Source organism: Sipha flava, unplaced genomic scaffold, assembly GCF_003268045.1.
Source record: "Sipha flava isolate LNK unplaced genomic scaffold, YSA_version1 1_pilon_pilon, whole genome shotgun sequence".
Lineage (NCBI taxonomy): Eukaryota > Metazoa > Arthropoda > Insecta > Hemiptera > Aphididae > Sipha > Sipha flava.
Window position 1 is genome coordinate 978,352 of NW_020272783.1, and position 23,065 is coordinate 1,001,416.

At 31.4% G+C, this 23,065-nt stretch overlaps 1 protein-coding gene across 8 annotated transcripts in view; it reads right to left on the reverse strand.

Annotated features, from left to right (window-relative positions):
• The window catches only part of LOC112681996, an 86,719-nt gene that overhangs the window by 48,720 nt on the left and 14,934 nt on the right, over positions 1–23,065 (reverse strand). For 3 of the 8 annotated variants that reach the window (XM_025552421.1, XM_025552413.1, XM_025552414.1), the window contains exon 2: positions 7,782–7,904. The exons of 2 other annotated variants lie outside the window; for them this stretch is intronic. The gene's annotated coding sequence lies outside the window, so the exon portion shown is untranslated. Of the gene's footprint in view, positions 1–1,604; positions 1,826–5,539; positions 5,906–7,781; positions 7,905–11,733; positions 11,849–23,065 lie in introns of those variants that run through there. 3 more of the 8 variants (XM_025552415.1, XM_025552419.1, XM_025552418.1) reach the window with 3 other exon arrangements.

Below are 23,065 nucleotides of genomic sequence, written 5' to 3' on the forward strand. Positions count from 1 at the left end.
TTATTATAATACCATTAACAATAGGTACAAAAATGAATAAATCGTTTGTTGTATGTATGTGTAATTAAATTAAAAAACAAAACAATATTATTCGAATACTTTTTGGGTAATATATTTAATTGTAATTTTATAGGAAAATAAACATACAAAAATTAATAAAATAAAAACACTCAGTCGACAAGACAGACCAGATAATTATCGCGTGAATACTATATGAAATCGTGTTGTTTTGCGTTTTATTTATCTAAAGCTTTAGTAAAATATTCAGTTCATCAACCATACTATTAGGCGATTATATTACCCAAGTAAACAATACCGTACACAATAACAAGATACCATTATGTAGTATTCTGTAACAGTAGCTTGCTATTAATAAGCAACTAAAGTGCAAACAGAATTCATTAAAACGCTAAAACAATAATTTCTAATTAATAGTTTTTTAATAAATACACGATACCTGCAATGTACGAGAAAATAATATAACTACCCAATAAGTATATGCGGGATGGGATTCTTATTTTTCCTTACGAACAATAAACTCTTACGTTTAGCAAATTTAGGATAGTCAAAACTACCCAATAAGGCTACACGTAGGTTAGGTACAATAAGGTACACGTATTTTTTGCATAGTAGAGTGCGAAAAACGAATTATTAATTTCTAATTTAAACAAAAATAAATAGTTGTGTTTAGAAGGAAAAAACTTACTCAACAGTGGCCGAGACTCCGATAAAAATTTGTAAGGATAGGCACTTGCTCAGATTTCTCCAATTTTTTACGATTTTAAATTATCGAAAGAACAATGATGAATTTTTAATTTCTAACTGGTTCGATTGGAAGTCACTATTGAAAGTTATAGAGTCAAATAATCGAATTATGTTAACGGAAATTATCTAACAAAAAATTGAATGGCAAATTCCGCTGTAGTTGAGAATATATAAAATGTAGAACAAATCGTAAATCTCAATTAAGTCATCACAGGGATAAATGAGATAGAGACGATGAGAAGATTATTAAAATAACGAAAAAATTATAATATTTTACAGAAATGTGATGACTACATCTACCAACATTATACACATCACACTAAGCCGGCGGAAAAACGATTTTTTTTTTTGCAATTGCATTTGGGTCATATAAAAAAGTTTAAATTAATTTTTAAAGATTTAATAGAAGAAGAAAAAGTTCACATAAATGCGGTTACATTAGGACTACATATTCAAAGATCAAATGTGATTGGAAATAAAATGTGATTGAAAAATGACATATCTAATACGCGTGCACTAATAGCGTCAACAGAAAGTATATATACGGTTGAAAACTTTTGAATAATATTGACCACTCAAAGATGTTACATACTACTGACTCCAAATGCAATAACGGCCAATATTTATTTAACGTTTAAGTCGGGTTCGATGATAAACGTTGAGACTTTCTCGCAACAACGTCATTTAAAAGGGATACGACTATTGAAATTAAAACGACATGCTTGTCATATTATTATATCCGGAGTTCTGCACTTGCCGGGAAATTAAAAACCTGAAGCCATTGATCGATTATTGTGACATTTCTATATGTAACTATGAAATATAATGGGATCACTTACTTCGGTCGGAACGAGAGTGTACATGCGTATCCGCAACGTCGTATTCGTCGACTTAAGCGTTCGATTGGAGTTAGGTTGGCGGAACACGCGTTTCGTATGTCTTATTACCGTATATCAGGTTCCATTTCTGCACGCAAAACGATGATTATTATTGATGACGAGATTTCTTGAACGAAGCACCGTTTATTATAAAAAAAATTTTACATGTAAAACACGTCCGTCCACCGACAACGCACTATACCAAATAGCTGGAAATCACGAATAGAATGTACACAGGCGTATTGGCGCTGCGGGTCCCGAGAAGATCCGAACGGGTGATCGGTACTCAGTTGACTAAAGCCAGGAGGAAAAGGGATGGAAAGACGTATAAATGTACATATGTGCGTGCGTGCGTGCGTGCGTGCGTGCGTGCGTGTGTGTGTGTGTGTGTGTGTGTGTGTGTGTGTGTGTGTATGTGATTCAAAATGTATATGAGTGTGCTGACGCCGGTGGTGACGTCGTGTGGGTCGACTCGCACAAGGAAGACGTGTGGTTTTGACACGATATAGCTGCCTGCTGCACTACGCACCTGTATCATAATACATGAGTATCGTGTTTTTACGTAGAAAATCGTTGGTGAAAAGGAAAATTCATAGACGACGACAAACAGGGTGGACGGATTTACCTATACTCGACGTCCTTGAACAGGCTAGATGTATAAACGAATGTTCCTCGATGTTTGGACTGCCGGACCAAAAAATCTATCACATATGTTTTGGGCTAAAGCGTATAATTGAAATCTCATGCTTACCATAAGGACATTAGCGTCCCTTAAACCTTGACGATACTATATCATTACCGTAAGAGCCTAGTCGGAAATGAGCGAACTCGTGACGGATTAGGGACAAGGATGCTGTATATCTTCAACATTTTGAAATTTATGACGATCGTTATTTAACGTCGATCTCACGTATTTTTAAAATGGGCACATTAAAAACTCGTCCATTTTAGTTAAGGCACTTTAATTCGGTCATCTGGATTGACAAATGATCACGATATTATATGTTTGAATACTACTTTTTGACCGAGAAGTCTTTTATATTACTGTGTTATGACGAATTAAAGAAAAAACCTTGTGTTTTGATTTAATACTTTCAAAAAATTATAAAATAAAAATGTTTGGGTGTCACTTACGCCGTGGATTCTCCTGACCGGGCCTATAATATAATCTTTTATTATCTGCCTAACAATTACCACCATTGAATGAGGGATTCAATCGGTAATAGGGGGGGAAGGTTGGTAAAATACATACATACTGAAGAGCACGATGTTCATTATGGGACGTAAGTCGTTGAATTTTTCTTTCACCTCACGCCCTATCTATTGTAAACCCAGTAGGCCTGATGATTGCAGGTCCTTACACACCCCATCATCGCTATACTCGTCCTGGGAAATGCATCGGGCTCAGAGTGTTTACTTCTAGATCTTGTTTTTCGAACGCATTTCTCTCAAATACCAGCCCATGAACATTTACGCGATACACGCATATCATACTATTTGAATCGTCGAAAATGTATGCATCTGCATACAGTGAAGGCCATGTAAACGGTAAACGATCAATACGATTCGCGCATGATGGCGTTAGTCAAGAATCGTTTGATAGTAAAAGGAAATTTTTGCTTTATTTATTAAACACTCGAAACCGTTCGTTATTACTTGTAACTCGCGAATGCGTTTTTAAAATACTATACTCGTGGGTATATATATAACGGATTAATTAATTTCTAGAATTGTTAATAACAGATTCGAGAAAAATACAATATTTTTTGTTTTTAAAGATTCAAGACTATTATAGTAGTATAGCTATAAACAATTACTTATAGTCATCGGAATTATACTGACTTATTGTATGCAATATTTACCATGGGAAATCGGAAATAAAGTTACGTGATGATTGGTACTGTTCACTGAGTATCGGAGGCTTACCTAAACGGTAATAACCATACTCAATCACACAATGATTAATACGATATTCAACAACGTTTTCTACTTTTTATTTTCTACAGGTATTGGATACATAAGCGAAAATTAAGTGAAATGAGTGGGGGGGGGGGGCTGAGCATTATTTGCTTATTACATCTATAGATACCCCTGTACCTAATTTACAAAGTTTGATAATTTGACATACTCAACAATTTAACCAAAAAAAAAAAAATTAGGTGTCTTATCTCAAACATTTTTGGAGTAGCTATTCTAAACAGAAATTATTAATTAATTAAATTGAACAAACTATTCGGGTATTATTGCATATTATTAATATTACATGAATTACGATCGTTCCAAGTCATGACAGTAAATTTGTAAGATTTACGAATTTGATTTAATTTTTATCACAGAATATAGTTTTTTTTAATTCAGTTATTAAAAATGCATTTTACAGTTATAATAATTATTATATTTTTAGTCACATAACGATTTATAGGGCTAGGGGGGCTAAGATCTGTACTTTACATTTCTGGGGGGCTTAGTCTCCTCAAGCTCCACCCGATTTTCGCCTATGATTGAATATAAGTTGTCGTTGAATAAAAAATATGTTATTGTGCATATTTTGTTTGTCATTTGTACTGAGAAATGTAAACATTTTCATTCATCGTCTCGCGCAGTAAATCAATTAAAAGCAGTGTATTAATTTAAAGGACTGACTTTTCGAATTTCGCAAAAATTCAACAAATAAATGTCTTCTACATGGTTTTTTTTAAATTTTTCATATTTACAGCAGCTCAATACCACTATTATACAACCAAGTGACATAAATTATGCCTGCAGTATAATATGGGCATCTTAAATGAACATAACTCAATTTAATTACAAGCAATAACGTTTTAGGAAAATGGTAATGGTTTGATATGAACTTTACCACCTATTCGGTATATCATGCATGATATATTTACTTACATAATTATTCTGATTAATAATTAGGAAATCAACTATTTAAATTCTTATACAACCAAATGGTCTACTAATGTTTTTAAACATATAATTAATTAATTAATATATTGTACGTTTAATAAAATTGAAGAACAATTAACTAATGGGTCATCAGAATGTATCTTTGTGTTTCAAAATAAAGAGTTGCTTTTATAGAATATAAATTAAAAACCAATGACAATCCATTGTATTCGAAAATTAATTGATAGTAGTTCAATTCGCTATAGTGTATAGTTATATATATAGTGTTTAATAATATCACAGAGTTCAAACAGAATTGTTTGTCAGAACACTTGACATAATATTTTATACACTACAGAAAGCGAGTGAAGTGTATTCAACAAATTTTTAACGTTGGGTCTTAGAACGGAAAATTATAAATTTTATCAATATGATTTAAATAAAAAATTCGAACCTTCGGTTCGGAAAGTTCGGAGTGATTTTATTAATTTTTTTATATTTTTTTATTGGAATTCCTGTGAAAATCAGCTCCCGGTGAAGTTTACCAGAAATATGTTTATATAGATTCGATTCGGGATTTTAAATATTAAAAATATTACCTCATATTACTGAGTTATATAGTACTCTTATAATACAGTATAAATCGTATAATCCTATATGAAAAAATAGTAGACAATAGCTTACCCCACCAACAGTTAACAAGATATATATTTTTATAATTTCTTATCGCCGTATTTATATAAATGAATAAGATTCAGGAATTTTTATGAAAAAGACCGTTATCGATAATTTTAATTAATAAAATATCTAACAATAAACATGTAAATACACCCCTGCCATCAGCGAGTGATTTCTCCTCTTGTCTATGACAAAGCCATTATATATTACATACATATCATATTCTTACTGTGCCTATAGTACAAGATGTTTAATTGGCTTATAAAAAAAGAGAATAAAATGTAGTATAATAATGTATACTCTGAGCATACCAAATAATCTGTCCTTACCAGAGCCCGCAGATACGGGTCCTTGGTCACGATGGTTCGAGGCGTTGACAGGTATTCCATCCTCTCCGATCGAGCTGCTAGGACTAGTGTGCGCTATTCATCTGACTTACAATTAATAAAAGCAGCAGACTTTTTTTTAAGTTACCGTTGACAGTCAACTGGCAAGCAATATTATAATGAATCTTTCCGTTTATGTGTCCGTAAGGGGCAAAATGCGAGAGCCACTTTGTAGTTAAGAACCGCAAGGTATCTGTCTCTCTCCGCCTAGTATTTTTTTCTTTCAGTAAGATATCTCTATAGAGATACACAACTCGTATTATTTCTTAGGCCTTTCTGAAATCGACTTTTTTTCCATGTTTTAACCATACATTTACTATACAGTTCACGATGAACTACATTTAATAAATAATTATAGTTATAATTATTCTCTGAACCACGATATTAAAATGGAAGGCTATCAATTATAATTAGTGAAATAAAAAATTGAAACCGTAGGTACTTAACAATTTCAAATCATCTGAGCAAACAGAGAAAAATAATATATCATTGGGAGGAAGAGACGGTAAAATAAAATTTCGAAATATCGATCTTTAACTTTTATAATTTGCTTTGATTTCTTTGGAAGATACGTTTAATATGAAAGTAGTTTTTTGCATTTGATTTGTTCAAAAAAAATACAATTTCTTTTCTGTGGAACTTTTAAATAAATTACATCAACAAAATGCCTACAAATTATAACAATGTAAAGTTATAAGTTTTCTATAATCAAGCATGATCAAATTGTTTCTTATTATTGAAGAGGATTTTTTATAAATTGTAGCTACCATACTCTATCATACATATTTTCTGCAAATAATTATTACGAGAAAACAGAATTTTTATCGTGTTTTCAGTTTTGTACAATTTACGAACAATTTCAAACAGAAAGCGTTTATTTTAATGCCATAAAAAAGGTTATTTTATTTATGGAAATAAATAACCATTTTCTTTAAAATATTTATTTTATTTATAAAATGTGTTTCTGCGTAAAATATACTTTCTCCTAGCTTTATTTTTCCTTGATTTACTACCACATTATATATAAACATTAACTGGGCAGCTTCTATTTTTGCATAAACTACAACTGAGGATTATGCTTTACGTTTGTATAGATGCAAACTAGCGATGAAAAATAATGATTCAAATATTAATCTTAAATCTAAAGACGAACAGGAAAACGCATGAGGATTTACGATAAAACACGTAATATAATTTTTCGATGAGAATATAATGCATAGAAGTTATTAATTTAGATAATATTATTATGTAAATTACTAATTTCTATGCAGCGTGCTATACGATAGTGATGGAAAATGAATTGTAAACCGGAAAAATTATTCTTGAAAAAGCACTATCAATAATGAAAGGCTAATCTAAAGAGTTGGATTGTTTTCTTTTCTCCCGTTAAGATACATTTACTTTGATTGTTCGGTGACATTTCGAAAATTGAAATTTTAATTGAAAATTTTGAAATTAATTGAATTTAATCGAAAAATTGATAGTAGGTATTTATTTTGTGAACAACAACGTGGTAGACGAAGTGCAACGGTAAAAAAAAGGGTTGAAGGTCGATGCACAAGTTTGATTACAACAAGACCATGACATGATGAAGACGGACTACCCCATGCAGTACATTTTAAACCAATGTAGTAACAATAATAAATCACCACTTTAACGAGAAAAACGCTGCAAACGTGTAATTTATCACTTGATTCTTGGAAATGTATTCACTCAGCTCCGGGAAATTTCCAAAATCAATAATTCACTAATAAATGTGCGTTTTAATTAGGCGAATTCGCCAGTGTTCGTTATTATGGTAATGAAATACATACCCACTGGAGTTCTGCTGTCATATTTAAAATACAAAATAATCAAAACTCGCAGACCAAATAATAACTCGAGCAGGTGTGGATTTATAATTATATTACAGGAAAACGGAGAATAATAAATCGACCGAGATCGATAACACGTCCATCCAAAATATGTCCAAAATACTATTTTTTTTTTATTTTTTTTTTTTTATGATTTACATTTTATCACTAATTATGATAAACATTTTATAAACAGTGAAGTTACTAGGTTATTAGGTAACCTAGAATCACGTAAAACTCATCGATGTAACGTTTTTTTAATGATAAATCCGAGAAAATTTATAAATAATAATAATACGAGTATTGTGCATCTAAATAATGAAAACACTTACTAAAGCAATCGACAGAGAAATTATTGCAGTATTCCTGACAAACATTTTCCTTTTCATATCTTAGTTTTGTAGTGTGTGCGCACGAATAGAGTAATTGACACAGTCAATTTTCATGCTGGTTTCCTGAAAAAATTATAAATGTTTGAGTAAAATAAAATCCGTACACTATTACATTTTAAAATCGCAAAATTTGTAATTTTTAATGCACATTTTTTTTTGTACTCAAAGAACATTAACAGTAGGAAACAGAATATGCTTATTTTAATGTTACATAAATTAATATTTGCGTTTCTCGAATGAATAAGAGAAATTGTATCGAACAAAGTAAAAATGTTAGATCATATATTTATCAATGTTGGGAAGGAACGCTTCCTTTTTATAGGAACAAAGCTTGGAATGTGTACCTTTTCAAATATAGAAGAAAGGAATGGAAAAGAGTTTCTATTTATGGGGATTTAATATAGTACCTAAAATATTCTATTATATTTTTGTCTTGCTAATAAAATAGTAATAGTCTATTCTATAATCGATGGTAAAAAGTATACACTTATTTGGTCACAAAAGGAATCATTGATTACCATTGATAAGACGTTATGTCCTATCCATGTTTTTATTACCTAATATCTATGCATAAAAGGTACTTAATAATATAAAGTTAATATAATAATATTAATCACGGTTGTATAACTACGATAAAAACGATGTAAATGAATCAAATAAATGTTGTTAAAAATTCCTTTTATTACCGACACTTTTTGTTAATTTTTCTTTACGTATTTAATGACTATTGTAAATGGACAGAAAAATGTGTCCTTAAAAAAAACATCATTGACAACCACTTGGATAGTAAACAATTTTTAAAAAGAATAGGAACGCGTTCCTTTTTTTGAAAGAATGGGAATGCTTTAATTTTTTGTAATAAGAACGAGAAATGGGGACGATTTCATTTTTATAAATAACTTTCTTAACACTGATTGCAAAAGTCTTATACATTTTTGTTAACAAAAAAAAACCACAAAATTATATTACGCGTGGTTCCAAACACTAATTATCATTACGTTTTTCGATCGGATTTAGCTGACTTTAGTTTTTAACCTTTATGGATCAAATTTGTAGAAGTGTAATGAACAATCTTTTTGACGACTTTTTTTTATGACAAGCAACCTATAGAATTTGAAGTGGTGAAAAATGAATTGATTATGGTTATCACTAAGGCCGATTTATTTTGCAGTTCTTTGTTTATATTTATAAATATAATATGTATTTAATTTAAATACCTGAACATTTTATTTTGTTTCTCAATTTTAAAGCACTTAAAAGTTTTACATTGCTACTGTGTGTAAATTAAATTTCAATAAAGTATTAAAAGTATAATACTTTATAAAGGACATGTTTCTGATTGAAGTTGTTCGTGAAAAAATTTGCCGAGAACACTTAGAAAAGCGCCACGTATAAATTAATTTTGATCATTTTACTGTAATGTTGGGGAAATAATTACTTTGAAAACTCGAAGTATCACCCAATTATTTAGTTTTAGTACTCCAAGAATGGCGATATTATAATCATGCTGAATATTGTTAATTATTTTAGCCCATTATTATGCAGAAGTTCAGACATTTATAGTTTTCTTCTGCAAACAATTCGCTACTCGAAATGACATAGAAATTACAATCATTTGGTTGGTTGTGTTTTTGGAATAAATTCGAAAATAGTTTTAAGTACTTAAAAAACGTCAAATAAAGTACAAGCATTATAATATATTTAGAGTTCTACCCAGAATTGTTTTTTATATACCATTGGATTGTGCTAAAGTAAGCGGACCGAAACGATTGTGTCATGAACAACCAGTGTCTGGAAAGTTGCATCTTTACCGTATATATAAATGTACAGCGTATAGTATTTTTTTGGTTTTATTTATCGGTAGTCGTTATTCTTGCGATCAGACAAACGTTTCGAAAAGTAACTAAGTGCCATCAAGCGTACAAAAATGTACACGATTAGATCGTTGTGCGGAATACATGGTTTAATAAATAAAAACTCAAAAATATCATGCACAATTGAAGCGCTCGGTCGAACAACGGGACAAGCGCCAATCTCGGCAATATTACGTTTATCGATGAAGTATCGGGGCACGAGTACAATTTATTGTATATGTTCACTACCGCATTGAAATTACAATAAAAATAGATTAAAAGGCAATAATAAGTTAAGTTTTAAGTCGTGGAAATGGTCCGTAATATTTTAAACGCCTCCATTGTAAAATGCGCTCAGTGGCACTTGTCCCGTTGTTCGGCCGAGCGCTTCAATTGATCATACAACAATTAAAAAAAAAAAAAAAATAGTAAAAAAATACCTTGCAAAATATTTAATCTGCTAAGAGTGTTATCAATATAAGTGTAGCTTAAATGTTTACTGTTTGAGAATGTCAATACTCACAAGTCATTAAACGAGTGCTTAACGAACAACCGAACCTAACGAAGTTAACGAACAATCGCCTCGAAAGGATCACACACGACTGAGAGTCTAGTTGAAAAAAAAATTATAGTAGAGTAATATCTATTACTCGTACTGATATAGTAATTACTTATTGGTATCCTGCAGAAATAAGAGCAACATTTTTCTGCGCACAAACACAACTATAAATATATATTTTACGAACAATGAGATGTTTTTTAATTAAACTTTTAAAAATGTTTTCGACAGCCATGTTTCTACAACCATTACGTTGAATTTTTGGTTCCCTTTGCCAGTTTACCAGAGATTAAATTAGTTTTTAAATATTATTTCACAATATACTATATCTTCCAGATCTATTCTGCCTAGTAAGTTCGTAAAATCCTCTTTGTGATAATTTTTTATAAGTAAGGAATGAAAGCTGGATAATATATTGTGGTGATTTGTAAATCGATTTTCCATCTCTTCAGTAAGTTTTAATGAGTCCTGTTTAAAATACGTAATGCATAAAAATACTTGCTCAATCTCTAAAATGTTAACAGTTTCATCTGCTAGAACCGAAAAACATTTTGCTTTGTTTACTTTAGAAACGACTTTATTTAATAACACCATATCGTGATCATCAATCACTTAATTTTGGTTTCTGTGACTAATATTTTTCATTGTACTTTCGAAATAAGCTTGCATTTCAATATTCTCTTTGGCACGGTAACGTAAAATTTTTCTGAAGTCACCCTTATTATATCCAGAATCATTAATGTGTTGATAGATTCGATGTTTCCTAATTATTAGATTTTGACGACTACACAAGATTATTGCTTCAATTATATATACTATTTAATAGTGAATACGTAAATCCCCCAGTTCAATTTAGAAAGTGTTTCCGTACATTATTTTTGACAAAATGTCTATAATTGTACTAAACAACCGACCAAAAAACGTGTCGAATACGTGCTTCGCAATTTAAAAATGTTCGTATTCAAGAAATTATTCCGTACGCGCGCAACACGTGTCCGGATCGATTAGTTGTGTCGCATTAACGAAGGGACGAGATCGCAACGGTAAGCGTAGGTCTACAAGTGGACGACTCTGGGCTCGATCGTTGATGATATACGTTTTATCGGAACCGTAAGGTGCACGTTTTCAAAACAGTACGGCGTTTCGCACAAGTGGTTCTTAAAACTAGGGATGACGATTAAGAACGATTAAATCGTTTAACTCCGGGTCAAAACGTTTATGTTAAAAATAACGATTTAAATGATTATTCGAATGGCATTCTGATGTGGGGGCCAGCCGAACCCTTTAACATCCGTCCTATTCAGTCTTTCCAAAACATTGCTCTCCGTATCCTAACTGGTGCTCCAAAGTACATAACCAACATATCACTCCGTGAAGACTTACAAATTCGAACTATCTCTGACCTCGCCAAAATCCACTACAATCGAGATTCTATGTTAAACTCAACTCGAATACATAAAAAAATATGGCTACTCCTTACATTATCGATAAAGCTCCTCTCAGAATTAAATGGAACTGGAATCGTGATCTTCTTTCTTAATCGTCCCGAATCCAAGTGATAAATGTTAGAAGGTGTCAGCAACGGGTGACTTCCTCTAAAACCATTTTAATGTTATGTTTATTTATTTGTATATCTAAATTATTTAATTTGCCAGTTAATGTACAGTTTATTTATTCTTGTGATACTATGATTATTTTTTGATTTTTTGTATTCACCTCGCAAGTTATAATTAAAGATCATCAAATAAGATAATACATTAGACAAGCGAAAAAATTTAAATGTACCTAATGAATAACACTGAACATATTTTGATAACTGATTGCCCCCACCCTCAAATAAAATGTCTGTGTGGAACGGGATTCTTTACTTGGGAAATGACGTTGCAGTCATTGCGGTCAAATTAATAAACATTGGCAATCGTGTTCGAACATAACGCGATGACACTAGTGTTGTGCGCACGGAGCGACGGACCTACGTATGGTTGTGTTACGAATGAAAACAATATTCGGGCGATCTGCGAATGATAAGGGATGGATCACCGCAATGGCCTATACAGAAAATATTTTTGGGAGGGGCTACTGGGGACAGAGTTAAATTACCACTGCTATCTAAGAATTACTAACAAGACACAGTAGGTACTTATCTACGTTTCATTTACAGAATGCTCCAAAACAATTTGACGTTGGACACAAATTCTAAATAAGCATGAAGCACCATTAAAATATAACATATGTTTAAAATAGTTTTAAGTTTCTTAAAAGATTTCGGGGGTAGAGCTGTAGCCCACTAGGTCACCCCTATATACGCCACTGGATCACTATACGGCCGGATGTGTTGGAATCCGATCGTTTCTCGCCGCGTTCGAAATCCACCGAAGCTCCATTAGCAGCACGTATTTTCGGTATAAGAATATTAAGCGCTAGTTACGTAAAAAAAAAAAAAAAAATACGAATGCCCGATGTTTTCTCAGCGAAAGTTTTGTTTTTTTTTTTTTACGTGACTAGCGCTTAATATTCTTATACCGAAAATACTAACAAAGTGTTGTAACCGTTCATCTTGCACGTGCACCAGTTGAACGGCAAAAAGTAGTCGAGAAAAAAATGTTTCAATAATGTATGTGAAATAGCATGAAAATTAACAGTTAAAATGTGATGCTTTCAATGCAATTTTCGTTAATTAAAAAAGTAATTTTTACACCCTGTCACCGATGTGATACGTGCCCGGCTGTGAGATTAGACAACGATCGAACGACCGCGTTAAGCATGCGCCAATCAAAAAAACACATCCAAAAGTCTGAATGCGAAAAACCGTGAAGTTCGTATGTGTACGGTCGTATTTCAGTTCATAATAATGTTTAAAACGTGTACGGCTTTCTACTGTGAAGTTTTTTTTTTTTTAAAAAATGCACCTTATTTGCTGCGCAGACGTATAATAATATAATGTGTTCATTATTTTACATTTCTTCTCGGGCAAGTAGAAAAGAGAATCCCTTCGATGTGCAGCTGCGGGATTGTTGAAAAAGTAATAAACCGCTTAATTAATACGATTAATTTACACCGCAGTCGGTTTATTCCATTCCGAGATCGCTTAGCTGTGATAATATTATGAGTATATTATCTGAAATAACGTGCTCAGCCAGAACCTACATTTTTTTTTAACTTATCTCTGCCGTATTGCCCGTGAACTGTACGCTCGTATATCGTATTTACAGAAGCGCGACGGGTATAAAAATGGAATTCAATTTTGACGCTGTTTTCCTCTCCTTTGGAAAATATAAAGCTTATATATATATATATATATATATATGAGTGAGTACAGCATCTGGTGCACAGTACGTGACTAACCGCTCGAATAGAGTAACGACGAAAGCGACACAAAAGCCCTTACACGTACAGTTATTATGCCGAAATACGAATGGAGAAAAGAGAAGAAAAAAAAATGTGAAACGATACCTCTCTCCGGGGGTTGACAACATGACATTTCGAGCAATTCGACAATTTTACGAATTCATCATTTTGTTATTTCCTGCAATGTGTATGTATGCGTACAAGCAATAAATATGTGCATAAATATTTTATAGTATATTATATGAGAAAACTTGTTGTACATTAGCGAACGCGCACGTGTGGCCTGAAATATTACGAAAACTAGTCCAAAATGAAATAATTTATCGAACCGTTTATCATTGTACACGGTTCAAAATTGTACTTAACTGCTATGATGCAACGATAATCGAGAGAATTTATTTTCTACTACCGTCCAACATTCGTCAATACTTGCGTTGACTGCTAAACCTACTTTGTCTATTTAGAACCAATGAAAACCTAATGGTGTTGTAACGCTGTTGTAGTGACTACAATTTTAATGCGACACACATATACACACGTACACATATACGAACGTATACACGCACATACATACACAGTAGTGCACAATGAGAGGGGTTAAGAGGTTATAACCCCCCCCCCCCCCGAAATGTCTTCCTTCGTTAACGTTTTATCATATGTTTGCACAGAGTTATGCAAAATTAATCTCTATAGTAAATTATTAATAGCGCACCCCCCCCCCCCCCCAAAAAAAAAAACCTGAGTGTGCTTCCATATACACTTAAATGCTGCATACGCATTTAACGGATCTAAAACTTTTGATGGTACACAGGTCAATGTAACACTATTGTACTAATATAATGTTCCTATAAAAGTTTAAATAATGACGCGTATATTGATATGATAGGGTTGTAGAGAACGATTTCAGTGCGGAACTCAAAATTTCAAAGAAATTTACAATTCATTTCATCATTTCACGGGATTACCCAATTGTTTCGATCTTTGATTACATGAGAACAAAGTCAAATAGAAAACATTTAAGTAGGATTTCTGTGCAAACTGATTGTAACCACGTATACACAGTAAAAATATATTTTTCTTAAGAATACTCTCCTAGCTAGTTATAATGGTATTATAATGATGTCCAATTTTCATTTTTATTTGAGTAGTTGGTTAGGTTTTTCAAAAATACCAAAATTAAACCAGGACAGTTAAAATTGTTTCAAATCTTCTAACGATTGGTAAATATAGTCATACCAAATGAATCAAGACACAATGATTAATGTGACTCAAAGAAAGTTTTAGAACTTTTCGTCTCATTGTCATCGGCTAGTGCTGGACAAATAAGATAAATAAGAATTAGGTGATGTTTAAATAGGAGAACGTATACAGTCAAAGTTAATCTAAATACGTGTTTTTGAAGGATTCGGTGGGAATATAATGAACAAAATAACGGCAATGTCGAATCGGGAACAGCGCAATGAATGTGAGCAACGTGTTGGATTGGACAGATCGGATGCATTTAACTGCGGTGATCTTTTCGTATTCAACGGGCGCCGGAAGTTATTAGTCAAATAATAGTCATAAGGCTTACATCCACGTAAACGGTTGACGAAAGTTTCGCAATTCCGTACACACGTGGCAAACTCTCGAACGGAATATGACGTGCGTACGCTCGAACGCCTCCAGTCCTCCCCTCACACTGTCTACGACGATTCGGTTTAATTGCGCTGCCCAAATACGGGAATGAGGGACAAAAGTTTTGCGTCTCTATACGGATCGTTCCCACCACACGTATTATTATGCATATTTACACTTATGCAAATTGCGCCACGCAAACGTAATTGTTTTTGCGACAAACGTCTGCAAACTGCGCAAACTGCAAAAAACTGTATAAAACTGCCGACACACAGCATTGTATTACGTTGCATAATTTCTTAATTGGAAAGTGAGGGAGGGGAATGTTTAACGTTTCCGGTTCTCGTCGAATAAGCACGCCCTCCGTGTCCTTCAATTTATCAACTGTTTTATATTCTATTCTATTCTGTACAAGTGTAAGTCATGCGGACGGGTTTTTCGAGCCTAAGAAAATGCCAGCTGTGTTTCTGAAGAGCGACGCGTGTAGGTTTCACATTTTACTTAGATACCAATTAACGAAACCTACGTCATATTTAATAAAGTAATGTAAAGTTATACTTTAACATATATCGAAAATGAATTCTTGTAACCTGCGTTACTATGGAAGTTCATTGATATAATTATTAGTAGATGTTATTATGTTATTCGCTACAGTTTCATAAAATGTTTCTTCTCGAGACAATAAGGTTATTAAATGAGAAACATACTTAAAACGTAATTTTATTATTTTCCGTCTTCGACAGTTCTTAGTATATTATATTTTATTATCATTATATTTGATATATAATACAATTAATAAAATATAATAGTTAAATAAAATCGGTTTTTTATTTATACCTCAAAAAATTAACATACAAAGATAAATCAAACAACATCGATATTTTCCACAAAACACACTGCTTAATGGTAATAGTAATAATACAAGTAATGTTTATGTTAAATACTATTCGTATGCTCAAGCCACTTCCTCTCATGAGCTTAACTCATCGCCATCAAAACAAAATACGAATAAAAACAAACTTAGTCGGCACCTTTATTTTCAATTTGCAAACTATTATAAACATTTTATAATAGCACTTCTTACAACAGTCCTTGATCGTCTATTATCCAACAGTGTTAAATAACTCATTCACTGGTGAGTCTCTATTTATATTTTTATCGAATGCCAATGGTTTAAAAAAAAAAAAAAACATTAAAACAAACTCACCACAATACATTATGAAAAAATAATATAAGTATATACATATATATATATATATATATTTATATATATCCTTATTTACTGAAATACACCAAGCTTAAAATTTTCTTTTCTAGGATACAAATTAATTTCAACCATTCTGATGACACCACATATGCGGGTTTTGCGATCCTTATCAAATACCTATCCTATAATAAATGAAGATTTTCTTCAGGCAACAATAATTACCTTTAATATTAAGTATTTAGTAAATATATTAAAATATTTATCCATGAATAATGAAAAATTGATAAAAAGGTTTAGGACAACTTTTAAATGTGTTATAAGCATATAAAACTTCACATTTAGTTAATTATTTCAAGTTATTTTGTGTTGAAAATACTAAAATATTTTTTTCTGAATTATTTATAAGCAAAAATATTTCATCTCGGTTTATTTTAAGCTCATCTAAATTTTTTAGAGCCGAGTGAAGTTCATATTTCAGGCAACTTTGGAATAATACTTGATATACACTTGCAAAGTATATATTTTTTTCATGTGTGCATAGTGCCTATGGCAGTTAAACCATTAATATCACCTTTGCGTGATTTTCAGTGCAAAATTGTACACGTCTTTTCACACGGATCGTCCAAAGCTTTCTGTTTTTAATTTGTTGCTTTGTTTTTGTCGAGTGAAAATACATCATCTTTTTCATGATCGTAATTTAATATACTAAAAAAATTTCACTATTCTCATTTAATTTAAAATATCATTTACACATTTGTTTTGTGCATGCATTGAATATTATTATTTATAAACTTAATATTAAATATATAGCCATTAATTATGTATAGTTTTTATTTTTTTTGCACTGCACATAACATTCATTTCCATTTCAATCTTTTTTTCGTTTAACTAACCTGGGTGCCATCTAAGTGTCGAAAATTAAATAACAATTCAATGTTTTATAGACCATTATGTAAATTATTATCAAATAATAATTATATACTCATGTCTTATCACCATTTACTAATATCTAGCCCTATTCCTAAGAGAAAATTAAATATATTAAATTAAATTTATTACTACAAAAAATATTATAGCTTAATTTAAAATATTGCAACATATATGGTCATACAGTATAAGTGCAGGTCGAGGAAAACCAGCCATCCACTCAAAATTTTACGCACACAATTCGAGCCTTTCTCTAAAATGTCCTTACAAAATTCGAATGCAGCCCAATCTTTATAGCAGCTATTTACTGTTCCTCCAAACACAGTATAATAATATTACAATACTTTTTCACATCTCTGAAACACTATTTCATAGTTGAGGGCGCTTGAATGCCAAATACCTAGCTTAGGGGTACCATACTCAAAGTCCAAAAGGCCAAACCTTCTTTTATCCGATAAATTTAAAAATAATAGAGTCTTATCCCTCGTAATCCAACTTACTGGCGAATATCTCCAAGAAAACATTTCAAAGTATTGAACATATTTATAACAAATATTCCAAGCGACATCTCTCATTTTATAAATTACTTATATAAACATAGATCTTAACAGTACATCGTTCATTATTACATAGTATTACATAGCAATACAGGAGAGCCATGTCATCTAACCGTGGACATTTTGGCTGAAATTAAAATAGTATATTTTAATTTAATTTTAGTCTTTGATGATGTATAAAATCGTTATAGATACGTACTTGTTCGTATGTAAAATATCTAAGACCACGAACGCACCTATACGCATCCTCTTTCTACACAAGGACACAGAAACACCCCTCAACGAGAGTTGTGAGAACAAATCTCAATGAAATGAGAATTAACTAATTTACACCGCGATTATAAATGAGAGCAGACAATTTCGATAAGCCAGAATATTTTTATTTACAACAATTGAAAACGCGTATTTTAAGTTCACAAACAATCGTAAATATTAAGTTACGAGCACGATTCATGTGTATACACTATACATACTAATAAAGAGACTCTAAATAAACTACAGAACCGAAATATAGGTAATTCAATTAACCCGTAAACGATTTGTAACACTTAGGTTGTATACAAACAACAGGAGTATAAATATGCATATGAGCTTTTTGTACCGAAAAATAACATTATTCTTTGAGTTGTGGAGGAAAAAACATTAATTTAAGCATTTTATTATTGTGAGAGGACTATTTTTTTCTGTCTCCCCTCTCTTTTACAAAATAATATTTCAAATACACCGTACAACATCAGTTTTAAATATGATTATTTATTACAATTGTAAAATTATTAAATATTTGATTAATTAAATTTCCTAAATTTATTGAAAAATTTAAAATCGGACTTGAATCGTACGAATCGATAGAATCGTAGGTTTTTAAAAATTAATTTCCAAGAATCCATCACAATTTGAACGGAAACTTATAACTTCTCCCTTCCAATATTATCGTATTAGTCTGTGGTTAACATGTTTCCGCACCACATTTTCGAAATTCTTAGTTAGTTAGGGGTAGTTCTACAGCTCTATCTTTTGTGACCTTCGTTGTTACTTGTACGACGGTGCCTGTGTCAGCGGTGGTTTCTCTTGGAAAATAAACGGTCGAAATGTTTTCAATCGTTGCATAAAATCTCCCAAGTAATTTCGATGAGTTATTATTTTTCGAAATCGCATTGTACCACGCGTCGTGTCCTGTAAAATAAAATTGATTCTGATCGACTGCGAACGGCGATCCACAATTAAAGCGTACCACATCGTGCGTATGGAATTCATTAATTGTGCCGGGGGGAGGGCTATCCGTACGTACTACCGTAATGCTCATTTCATCGAAGTCTTCCGCGTGTGACGGTTACTGATCGCAGTCCATTTTGTGCTAAAACGATGTAACACGTAACCGATATCTGATTGGTAGTAAATACAGAACACATTCGTAATATGTAGGTGCTGCACGTTTTATAACGTATATGATACGGTGTGAGGCCGGCTTAACGTAAACCGACTGACGATGGTGACAGGATGGATGTCCGCGCAGTGGCACACGCAGGATTATTTTTATATTTTTTTCATAATATACATGAATTGATTGATTTTTTTTTCTTTGCACTTCACTCTAAAAAATCTCTTCTTTCCACTATGTTATAATAGTATAACAAATAAAAATAAATATAAATAAAGAAAACATATATATATATATATATATATATATATATATATATAATCATAAAATAAATATGGTATATATAGTTATTTGCATAATATAAAGTTAGTACGTCAATTTTATTTTTCGAATGCTTTATTACTTCTTCGATTTCAATATCTACTTCACGATTAATAGTTAGAGCCGCTAAACTACTAAGCCTACAAAATTTCGAAATTAAGTCAAAATTCTTTTTAATGTGAGAAAACTTCTTTTTTGTTCATACGATTTAGCAGATAGTGTAGCAAAAATTTGAAGCAGTATGAATACACTTGGAAAGAGGATATTTTATTTCACTTATCAAGATCATATAAACGACCATATACATTTAGTTTCTGTGTATGTGTACACCAAAGCTTTAATTTTACTTCAAAAAATGATTGATCAATATCATTTGAATAAGATTCACTTAAATCTTTGAGTACTTAGTTATCATAATTTTCATTAGAAATTAAAAAACAAAAGCCTATAATATTTGTATGGTTTAGTAATCGGTTTTTTATCTTTTTAATTAAGAAGGTTACAAATGGAAGCAATATACTAATTAAAAAAACAAAAATGATCAGGGTAGCCAGTAGAATAATATGATCTATGTTTTGGTTGTTTAACCTTTTAAAGTATGATAATTCCATTTTGTTTGACCATCCTGTAAGCTCTTCAAAATACTTATAAAACTCATTATATTTTTAAAAATATTTATCGAAAAAATCTTTTTGTTTTAGCAATTTTAATTAAAATAATAAGTCAAAAAAAAAAAAAAAATCAATAAACAATAAAAAAACATTTTACGAAATATTTGTCATTTTTATTTCTACATGCATGGGACAATCGGTATAAATATTATATGATTGATAATAATAATGGTTTATTAATAAAATGTCTTTTTTTTTTAGTCGTCGTTTTATAATTTTAAAAGATACTATAAAATATTTAAGGGGAATGTCGTCACTTCTTGTCATTTCCCTGCATACGCCACTGTGTCTACGAGTTATGAAAACATAATATTGTGTAAAATAGTTAATAAATACGATCTGGCCATCGATGAGTTTTGCATTTTTTTTTATATAATGTGCACTGCGCACAAAAATCGAACTGTGTTTACAATATAAATTTGCCATAAAATATTTCAATATTCATATTATATTGTATACTTTTATAGATTTCGCATGATTCACAAATTAAAATCAAAAGTGCATATTTTAGTAGCTAAATAATTGAAAATATATCTAGACTTGCAAATCATCCCAATAAAATCATTATAAAGTCACAAATTGTAGTACATAGATTTGTAGTGTACGGTTTAGCTCTAAAATAAATTACTTGTGCACGTATGCGTCCGTTGCAAATCACCCTACACGCCCTTCGATTATTGTGATTATAAAACCGATTTACATCACATTCAAATTTCCGGCAATCTTAAGGTTGAAGGCTTCTTCATATTTTTTATGGGCACATGGATAAAAAATACCCCAATATCATATTTATAGGTCATCGATATCATACGACCCCTTGGTGGTTGGCAGCAGGTATCATATTAATTGTATTTTTTAGACATGACAGCGCTCTGTTCAAACGCAACGCGCCGATTAATTATATAACCTAACCAGACGTCGCTGTAATCGTTTGCATCCAACTTGATGGTAACAGATTTTCAAGCGCTATATTTAATACAATGATATTACACGCGTGATATTATAGTAACGTTGTTTTCCGAGAGAATTGTGTACGCGAAAAGCCAGTATGCGAAGGATTATGCTCAAGAGGGCTTAACGATACATATATTTAACGCATAAGTATGTACATGGTTACGGCCTACGGTGGCCGAGACGTGCAGCGGAGAACTCGCGCCGTCTTTTGCCTGACGTGGTGTCTCCTTAGCCACTGGACTATATGTATACATAGTCCGGTGGCTAAGGAAACGAGTTGCGATCAGCCAAAGTTTATAAAACTCCGTCAGCGAAACGTGCGCAGTACATACGTACATACCGCGATTATGATGGCGTTCGTATCGACCGGAGACCAAACACTTTTTGTACATAAAATGCGATAAGAAGATAATACTGAACACACTCGCGGTGATATTACCAACCCGTATACGAGTATATTTGCCACGGGGATCCGATGAGAACAGAACAAAATGTAAATCCTTCGAAACAAGTAATCAGGCGCTTCCACGAGGCAAATCTACTGCAATGACTACAATCATACTGTACATATGTAAACAGTGAGTTCCGCGATCATTGGGTTATTGAATCGACCGTTTATTGGAATCAGAAAAGAAAATCTCAAACTTGATCGATATTAAATCGACCTTTATTTAAATGTACTGGATAGTCGAATTACTTTTATGACCATTATTACCGTTTTTATGGTATTTCAAACTGATTAATGTATAAGACTCATTTTATTTTTGAAATTATCCGTGTGTCAGTACATTCTCTTTAAATGCCGAGCAAACGTAAAGAATAGTCAATATAAGACAAAAGAGAATTTATTTGTTCATTTTGCTATTTAAATTATGAAAATTAAAGAATCTCAAGTGTAGTCGAATTTAATTCTTATTTTAATTTATTTTTAGTGAATTTATTGTAAACTTTTTTTTTATTATTATTTAATTTTAATTTTTTGTAAAGCATGTGTGAAAATATAGAACCACTACAAAACAAAAAACATAAAATGTTTTACGAAAACAGATGGTTAATATAATCAAAATGGGCTGAACCAAAGTAATGAAATTAAGCGGAACTCGATTTATTTTACTCGGAAGATCGCGGAACAAGAGTCGTTTGAGATATTACTGCGTATTAAGGAAAGCGAAATGTAAGATTCATCTCGTTTTTACATTTGTTGATCATTTTATATTTTGTTATATTAATTGTGTTATAATTATATTATATTATATTATATAATTATTATATTAATATTGTGCGCATAAAAATACAATAAAGTTTTTAATACAAAAAATATATTATTATTTATTATTATATATTCTATAAGATACGAGTGATAAACACAGTAAAAATGTCTACAAAGGACGAAAATATTATTATATGTATATATATTTTTTTTAATAATGCGTTCGCAAATTTTTTTTATTTTTTTTAAACAATGCCTGTGTTCAAGAGTGAAATTAAAAATTAACACGTACATTTTTGTGCGCTAATGCAGATGTGGCTCGGCAATACATGAAAAACTGTAGCTGTAATTCATGTCAAAGTTTAAAAATATGAAATATACTTTAAACTATTAAATGAGTAAATTACCTTAACTCGATAAACGATGTACAAGTGTTAATTTATTATTTTTACTCGTTTACACGAAAAATTACCAAAAAGTTAAGCTGGAAAAAAAAAATTGAAATGTATAACGTTTATACAAACTAAATCACCTGTTGATATTCAGGTTTTATATGTCGGTAATTCGAGTGATTTTTTTTTTATTACAATTTTTTGTTAGATTCTTGGTGATTATAAAATAT